This window comes from Carlito syrichta, unplaced genomic scaffold, assembly GCF_000164805.1.
Source record: "Carlito syrichta isolate Samal-C Ts95f unplaced genomic scaffold, Tarsius_syrichta-2.0.1 Scaffold303376, whole genome shotgun sequence".
NCBI classification, from domain to species: domain Eukaryota; kingdom Metazoa; phylum Chordata; class Mammalia; order Primates; family Tarsiidae; genus Carlito; species Carlito syrichta.
In genome coordinates, this window is record NW_007247472.1 from 84,131 (window position 1) to 93,789 (window position 9,659).

Consider the following 9,659-nt stretch of genomic DNA (forward strand, 5'->3'; position numbering starts at 1 on the left):
AAAGTTTACTGGCCCTGAGATTCCTTCTATGTCACAGGGGAATAAAGCCGCCCAGCCACAGCACTGCCAGCTGGTGTGCAAAAGGCTTGTCAAACAACTCCAGATTCTGAGTTCTCATCCTCCCTGACAGCTCAGTGTCCCAAACACTTGTCAATAACACATTTCAGGCTTTGGTTTGTTCTCCCTCCCGGTTCTTAATCCAAACCACTTGCTCTGCATGTGTTTGCTTGTTTAGCAAGAGCACAGTAATTTGCAAGGACCCCCTCCTGCCTTTTCTGTCTCATCCTTCCCCAGCTTAGTCTCTCCAGGCCCTAGGGCCTCTCTTTCCGTTCTTCCTGACTGGATGCCCACTCACTCCCCCAACCAAGTGAGGGGGCACCCATGCACTATCCCCACCCCCACCTCAAATGCATTGCTTTGTCAAGGAGTTCTGTGTGACTCTGTCTGAAATATGGTTGTGTTATGACAGGGTTCAGGACATGCTACTCCAACTTGGCACACTGAAGTTTAAGCTGGAGGAATTTGAGAAAAAGCAAGTGAAGGAAGGACTCTCTGCCCTTCCCCTGAAACCTGTCATAAGCCTCTCACATGGGCGGTCCGTCTCTATACCCTCAGGGAAGGAGCATTCTTATCTCTGAAGATGAAGCCACACACTGAGAAGAATCTGAAGGAACAGACCTTAGTAAGTTTCCCCCAGTTTACTACACACATTTTCCTAACAACTCTCCACACTTCAACAAACTTAGTTGAAAGCTGGGCTCGGTGGCTCAGCCTATCATCCCGCGCCTTTGGGAGGCTGAGGTGAGTGGATTGCCTGAGCCCGCGGGTTCGAGACCCGCCTGGGCAGCGAGACCTCATCTCTACAATAAATCAAAAAATCAGCCGGGCGTGGTAGCAAGCGCCTGTAATTCCGGCTACTGGGAAGGCTGAGGTGAAAGGATCGCCGGAGCCCAGCGGGTCGAGGCTGTGGTGGCCGGGAGCGGCCACTGCACTCCAGTCTGGGCGACAGAGTGAGACTCCAACTCAAAAAAAGAAAAGCACTCAGGTTTAACCATTTCTTCAGGTCTTAATCTCCTTAAGAAGGCCCCCACATCACGTAAAACTTATAGAGATAAATTCATACGTTTTTCTCTTATTAATCTGTCTTTTATTACAGAAAGACAGAAGGAAAAGGATATTTTTCCTCCTCTACAGTTAACTTTATGGTACTCCAAAGTTTTACACAAGGTGCAATTAATAATATTAGTAAAGCTGCCAGAGTATAGGATCTGTGAATGTTCCAGGAGCTTCTGAAATGAAAGGTCTGATTACAAGGCAAGAACACTATTTTAACTCTGTTAAAAGGCTTTCATGGTGGGGGGGGTCTCAACACCTCAATGGCTAATAGTGGTTCATTGTCATCTCAGCAAAAATCAAGAGCCTCATGCAGAGCAGTAACTATAGCAACCATGTGAAGAGCCATGTTTTGGGGGATTCAGAATTGCCTTACACTTGTCATTTATTTCCTGGTACTGACACTAGGTCCCAAGATGACTGGGTGGGAGCCTAGCTTGCTCGCTGGCTCTGTCATCATCGTCATTATCAGCAATATAATTTTGGACTCTTGGCCTCAGTTTCCTCAACTGTAAAATGGAATAAGTAATTCCTTTACAGAGTTGTTGTAACAATAAAATGAGACAATTAAAGTATAAAAAATTCCGACAATGCAGTGTCTGGCAAGAAGTCTGCACACAATAAATTGGTGGCTCTTATTATAATAACTAATTGCTGTACTGCTGATTTGAAGAGATAAATATAGAATCAAAATGCTGGCAGGCAGCAGGAGAACTGGGCTGAAAGAGGGAACTTTTTGAGATTGATGATTTGATTATTCCAACAAGACCTCTTAAAGCATCCATTTATTTTGGTTGCAAGTTGAATACTGTCCACTTTGATAATTGCTATGAATCATTAAGGAACAATGACTTTCACTGACGCTCTTATAGCACTTGTGTGATTAGTTAAATATATCTTTTTATAACCCTTTCTGTATTAAGACTCACAAGACCTAAACTCCTAACATCATAGAACTAAGCTGGCAGAGTGATGTAATTATATAAAGTAATAAACAGGAAAGTAATAAAGTGTCATTAAATACTTAAGTAATAACTGGAAAGAAATAGCTTCCCTGTATAGGCTGGGTTTTTTGTTTTTGTTTTTTTTTTTTAGTAAATATTGTTACTGGGGTATAACATCGATATAGAAATACATGCAATACATAAATAAACAGCTTGATGAATTTTCCCAAAGTGAATATACCCTTGTAATGAACACATAGATCAAGAAATAGAATGTCACCAGAAGGCTGGGCTCGGTGGCTCAGCCTGCAATCCCGCCCTTTGGGAGGCCGAGGTGAGGGAATTGTCTGAGCCTGCGGGTTCGAGACCTGCCTGGGCAACTTGACGAAACCTCATCTCTACAATAAATTAAAAAATCAGCTGGGAGTGGTAGCACGTGCCTGTAATTCCGGCTACTCGGAAGGCCGAGGTGGAAGGATCGCCGGAGCCCAGCGCAGGTTGAGGCTGCAGTGGCCAGTCTGGGCGACACAGTGAGACTACGACTCAAAAAAAAAAAATGTCAGAAGCCCCCTCATACTCTTTCCTGGCTAATGTTTCATTTCCTTTTCTTCTCTTTTCTTTTCTCTCCTCCTTTTTCTTCCTCTTTGAGATATAATTTATAAACCATAAAATGTTTGTAAATATACAGTTTGATCATGCTTTCCTAAATGTATACAACTGTGCAACCATCACTACCATCCAGTTTTGGAATCCTTCCATCACTCCTAAAAGTGCCCTCGTTCAAGGTCAGTCCCTATGAATGGCCAATCCCATCATCAGCTCTAGGCAACCATGGCTCTGCATTAAGTCTCTAGAATTTTGCCTTTACTAAAATTTTTGTGTAAGTGGAAGCATACAACAGGAGGCATACAATAATAGTCTTTCATGTTATGATTGGTTTTTAATCATGAAATATAGTTATGAACATGGCCAGTTTTTCAAGTCTGACAACTTTAGGTCCTCAACAAAATACTAACAGAATTCAACAATACATTAAAAAGATCATTCATTGTGATCAAGTGGGATTCATCCCAGAAGTGCCAAGGATGGTTCAACATACGGAAATCAATAATAGCCGGCTCAGTGGCTCAGCCTGTAATCCCGCACCTTGGGAGGCTGAGGTGAGTGGATTACCTGAGCCCGTGGGTTCGACACCAGCCTGGACAACTTGGTGAGGCAATAAGTGCCTGTAGTGCCAGCTACTTGGAAGGCTGAGGCAGAAGGATCGCCGGAGCCCAGTAGGTTGAGGCTGTGGTGGCTGGGAGCAGCCACTGCACTCCAGTCTGGGCAACAGAGTGAGACTCCAACTCAAAAAAAAAAAAAAAAAAAATCAATAATATATTATATCAATAGAAACAAAGACAAAAACCATGTGATCATTTCACTAGATGCTGAAAAAGGGCCAAGTGCAGTGGCTCATGCCTAAAATCCCAGCAGTTTGAGAGACTGAGGCAGGAGGGTCACTTGAGCCCAGGAGTTTGAACCAGCCTGGGTAACACAGAAGACATTATCTCACAAAAAAAAAAAAAATTAGCTAGGCATGGTGGTGCACGCCTGTAGTCCCAGCTACTTGGGAGGCTGAGGAGGGAGTATTACTTGAGCCCAGGAGTTTGGGACTGCAGTGAGCCTCCAACCTGGGCAATATAGCAAGACCTTGACTCCTCCCCCCCAAAAAAAGATGCTGAAAAAGCATTCAACAAAATTCAACACCACTTCTTGATAAAAACTCTCAACAAATTAGGTAGAGAAGGAACATGCCTCAACACAATAAAGATCAAACATGACAAGCCTACAAGCTAATATCATACTGAATGGGGGAAAATTGAAAGCCTTTCTGGTAAAATCTGGAAAAATACAAGGATGCCCACTTTCATCATAGTACTTGGAGTCCTAGTGGTAGCAATTAAGCAAGAGCAAGAAATAAAAGGTATCCTTGTTGGAAAGGAGGAAGCCAATTATCCTTATTTGCAGACAACATGATCTTATATTTAGAAAAACCCAAAACTCTTAGAACTGACAAACAAATTTAGCAAAGTTACAGGATACAAAATCAACATTAAAAAACCAGTAGTTTTTCTATACACTAACAGTGATCAATCTTATCCCATTTAAAATAGGTACCAAATATATATATGTGTATATATATATATATATATATATATAAATGTAACCAAACAAGTGGAAGATCTTTACAAGGAAAACTACAAAACGGTGTGAAAGGAGGGAACCTTAGACATTTAGAACATACTGTAGCCATTTTGAATCAGCACAACCATTTTGCTTAGGCCTCACCCCTTGACATTCTCTTGCTGCACAGTTTGCATGGCCCACATGTCCTTTTACCCGATAATCATTAACAAGAAAAATACTTTAGGAAAGGCTGGGCTCGGTGGCTAAGCCTGTAATCCCACAACTTTGGGAGGCTGAGGTGAGTGGATTGCCTGAGCCCATGGGTTCGAGACCAGCCCAGGCAACTTGGTGAGGCCTGTATGATAAATCAAAAATTACCCAGGTGTGGTAGCCTGCACCTGTAGTTCCGGCTACTAGGAAGGATGAGGCGGAAGGATCACTGGAGCCCAGCAAGTCGACGCTAGGGTGGCCATGAGTGTGACACTCCAACTCAAAGAAAAAGAAAAGAATTGCTGGGCTTGGGGGCTCAGGCTGTAATCCCGCGCCTTGGGAGGCTGAGGTGAGTGGATTGCCTGAGCCTGCGGGTTTGAGACCCGCCTGGGCAACTTGGCGAGACCTCATCTCTACAATAAATCAAAAAATCAGCCGGGCGTGGTAGTGCATGCTTGTAATTCCGGCTACTCGGAAGGCTGAGGTGGAAGGATCACAGAAGCCTGGCAGGTCAAGGCTCAGTGGCCGCTCCCGGGCTACAGAGTGAGACTCCAACTCAAAAAGAAAAAAAAAAAGAAAATAGTTTTAGAAACCGGTGCCGGTTCCAGTGTATGTTCCTTAAGCATGTGCAGTCTTGCTAGCAATCTGTCTTTCAGGCAGCCATATTGATACATTGTTATTGGTCACCCATGACTTCCAGCACAACACCGGAAGGCATGTTTATTGGTATATTGTTATCATTCAACCATGACAACCTCCAGCCCACCACCTGAGATCGTGAGAGGCTGATGGCTGGTGATGTCAAGATTCATGTGACTACTATGGAAACCAAGAATACAATTCTGGACATTCCTTTTGGCCCAGGCCTCCTCCAGTTCTAAATCCCCTTTGCTTTAAAGGCTCTTAAATACACCTAGTTTCCAGTCTTTCACACCATACTCGTCTGAGTGCCGGCCCCCTTTCCAACTGTGAAAGGTGAATAATAAACTTCACTTCCTTCTACTTTCCTCTCTGTTGCAATCTTGCTTTATTCCCACAGCACCAGTCCATTTTGCCTCAGTTTACCCTTTCACAGTGGTTTTAAAAACTAAAAAGGACACAAAAAAAGGGAAGTTATCCATGCTCATTAACTGGAAGGATTAAAAAATTATTAAAATGTTTATACTAGCCAAGGTTAACAGTCAGTACAATCCCATCAAAATAACAAAGACTTTCTTCACAGAAGTTAAAAAAAAAAATTGTCAAAATTCATGTGGAACAACAAAAGACCCCACGTAGCTAAAGCAATCCTGAGTAAAAAGAACAAAACTGGAGGCCTCATATTACCTGATTTCAAATTATACTACAGAGTGATAGCCACCAAAACAACATGCCATTGGTATAAAAACAGATCTATATATACCAATGGAACAGAACATTGAACCCAAAAATAAACCTATGCACTTACAGGCAACTCATTTTCTACAAAGATGCCAAGAACATACACTAGAGAAAAGACAGTTCCATTAACAAACGGTGCTGGGAAAGCTAGATATCCATATGCAGAAAAATAAAACTAGAACCCCATCTTTCATTATATGCAAAAATCAAGTCAAAATGAATTAAGGGCTTAAGATGTAAAGCCTACAAATATGAAACTATTAGAAGAAAACATTCTGGAAACACTACAGGACATTTGTCTGGGAAAAATTTTTTGGCAAAAGTACAGACAACAAAAACAAAAATAAACAAATGGGATTATATCTTCTGCACAGCAAAAGAAAAAATTAGCAAAGAGGCAACCTACAGAATGAGAACAAATATTTGCAAACTATCCATCTGCTACAATTTTGATATTTGACCCTCCAAACTCCATGTTGAAATCTGATCCTTGCCGGGCTCGGTGGCTCAGCCTGTAATCCCGCGCCTTTGGGAGGCTGAGGTGAGTGGATTGTCTGAACCCGCAGGTTCGAGACCCGCCTGGGCAACTTGGTGAGACCTCATCTCTACAGTAAATCAAAATGAGCCGGGCGTGGTAGCGCGCACCTGTAGTTCCAGCTACTTGGAAGGCAGAGGTGGAAAGATCACTGGAGCCCAGCAGATTGAGGCTGCGGTGGCCGGGAGCGGCCACTGCCCTCCAGTCTGGGTGATAGAGTGAGACTCCAACTCAAAAAAAAAAGAAATCTAATCCTCAGTGTTGTGGCTTGGGGGACTTAGTGGGAGGTGTTTGGGTCATGGGAGTGGATCCCTCATGAATGGCTTGGTGTTCACTTCACAGTAATGAGTGGGTTTTCACTCTATTAGTTCCAGTGAGAGCTAGCTATTTTAAAAGATCTTTGAGCCGGGCTCGTGGCTCAGCCTGTAATCCCTCGCTTGGGGAGGCTGAGGTGAATGGATTGCCTGAGCTCGCAGGTTCCAGACCCGCCTGGGCAACTTGACAAGACCTCATCTCTACAATAAATCAAAAATTTGCCAGGCGTGGTAGCGCGCCCCTGTAGCTCCAGCTACTTGGAAGACTGAGGCGGAAGGATCGCCGGAGCCCAGCAGGTCGAGGCTGCCGTGGCCAGGACGGCCACTGCACTCCAGTCTGGGCGACAGAGTGAGACTCCAACTCAAAAAAAAAAAGATCTTTGAGGAATCACCACACTGTGTTTTGTTTTTTTAATTTTTGATTTTAAAGATGTAGGGTGCAATTCAGGGTTAGGTATATGAATGTTCATTATGCAGGTACCCTTGTTGATAAGGTGTGCCCCCCCTCAGGGGCAGTTTCCCATTACTGCCAATCCTACCCCCTTTCTCCCCCCAATAGTTTCCCACTACTGCCAATCCCTTTCTTATAGTATAATAATAATTGTTCAAGGTCTGCTTATGAGTGAGAACATGTGGTACTCAGTTCTTTGTTTCTGTGATAGATCACTGAGTATTATAGACGCTAAGTCCATCCAAGTTGCTGTGAAGTTCATAACTTTACCCTTCTTTACGACTGCATAATATTCCATCATATATGTGTACCACATTTTTTAAATCCAGTCCTCTTTCAACGAGCAACATGGTTGGTTCCATGTTTTTGCTATTGTGAATAAAGCTGCAATAAACATGTATGTGCAAGTATCTTTTTCATAGAGTGATTTGAGTTCCTCCAGGTATGTTCACAGAAGGGGGATTGCGGGATTGTATGGAAGGTTGATTTTTAGATCTTTTAGAAATCGCCAAACTGTTTTCCACAGAGGTTGTACTAGTCTACACTCCCACCAACAATGTAGAAGCGTTCCTTTTTCCCTTCCCTCTCCAGCATCTGTTGTTTTTTAAGTTAATGATGATGGCCATCCTGACTGGAGTTAGGTGGTATCTCAGCATGGCTTTAATTTGCATTTCTTTGATGATTAGTGAGACTGTGCATTTTTTCATGTATCTATTAGCTGCTTGTATATCTTCCTTTGAGAAGTGTCTATTCATATCTTTTGTCCACTTTTTAATAGGGCGGGCTGTTTGTTTTTTTCTTTTCAGCATGTTTGAGTTCCTTAAAGATCTAAAAATCGGCCTTCTATATGACCCAGTGATCCTCCTTCGGGGACTATACCTGAAGGAACTCAAATCATTTTACAAAACAGATACCTGAGCACACATGTTTATTGCAGCACTATTCAAAATAGCCAAAACATGGAACCAACCGTGATGCCCATTGAAACTGGACTGAATTAAAAAAAAAAATACAGTACATATATATGATGGAATATTATGCAGCCATAAAGAAGGACAAAATTATGAATTTTACAGCAACTTGGATGGATTTAGAGTCTATCATACTCAGTGATCTATCACAGAAACAAAGAGCTGAGTACCACATGTTCTCACTCATAATCAGAACCTGAACAATTATCATAATACTGTAAGAAAGAGATTGCCAATAGTGGGAAACTGCTGGGGGGAGGACACACTTCATCAACAAGAGTATCTGATCTCAAACCAGGTGAAGTGGGGACCAAAGTGAGGCCCAAACTTTACCTGTACGATGACCATTTGCATTGTTTTTTTTTTTTTTTTTTGCGTTGGAGTCTCACTCTGTCACCCAGACTGGAATGCAGTGGCCGCTCCCGGCCACCGCAGCCTCGACCTGCTGGGCTCCGGTGATCCTTCCGCCTCAGCCTTCCAAGTATCCGGAATTACAGGCATGCGCTACTACGCCCGGCTGATTTTTTTTTTATTTTATTTATTGTAGAGATGAGGCCTCACTGCCCAGGGGGGTCTTGAACCTGCGGGCTCAGGCAATCCACTCACCTCAGCCTCCCAAAGGCGCGGGATTACAGGCTGAGCCACTGAGCCAGGCTGACCATTTGTATTCTTAACTCTGAATTGTACCCCACATCTTTAAAATTAAAATTAAAATAAATAAATAGATTAAATAAAATAAAAGAGCCTGGCACCTACCTCCCCGCTCTCTCTCTTGCTTCCTTTCTCTGACCATGTGATCTCTGCACACACCGGCTCCCCTGCACCATGAATGGAAGCAGACTAAAGCCCTCACCAGAAGCAGATGCTGTACCATGCTTCTTTTATAGCTTGTAGAACCATGAACCAAGTAAACCTCTTTTCTTTATAAATTATCTAGCCTTATGTATTCCTTTATAGCAACATCAAATGGATTGAGACACCATCCAACAATGAATTTATAACCAGAATGTATAGGGAACTCAGACAACTTAATTGCAAAAACAAGTCCAATTTAAAAATGAACAAAAGACCTGAATAGACATTTCTCAAAAGAAGACATACAAATGGTCAATAGGTATGTGAAAAAATTCTCAACATCACTAATCATCAGGGAAATGTCAATCAAAACTACAATGAGTTATCACCTCACCTCCATTAAAATTGCTGTTGTCAGGCTCGGTGGCTCAGCCTGTAATCCCGCGCCTTTGGGATACTGAGATGAGTGGATTGCCTGAGCCCGTGAGTTTGAGACCCGCCTGGGCAACTTGGCGAGATCGCATCTCTACAATAAATCAAAATGAGCCAGGCGTGATAGCGCGCACCTATAGTTCCAGCTACTTGGACGGCTGAGGCGGAAGGATCACCGGGGCCCAGCAGGTCGAGGCACTCCAGTTTGGGTGACAGAGTGAGACTCCAACTCAAAACAAACAAACAAACAAAACACAAAATTGCTGTTATCAAAAAGACCAAAAAATGGCAGGGCTCGGTGGCTCAGCCTGTAATCCCAGCACTTTGGGAGGCCGAGGTGAGTGG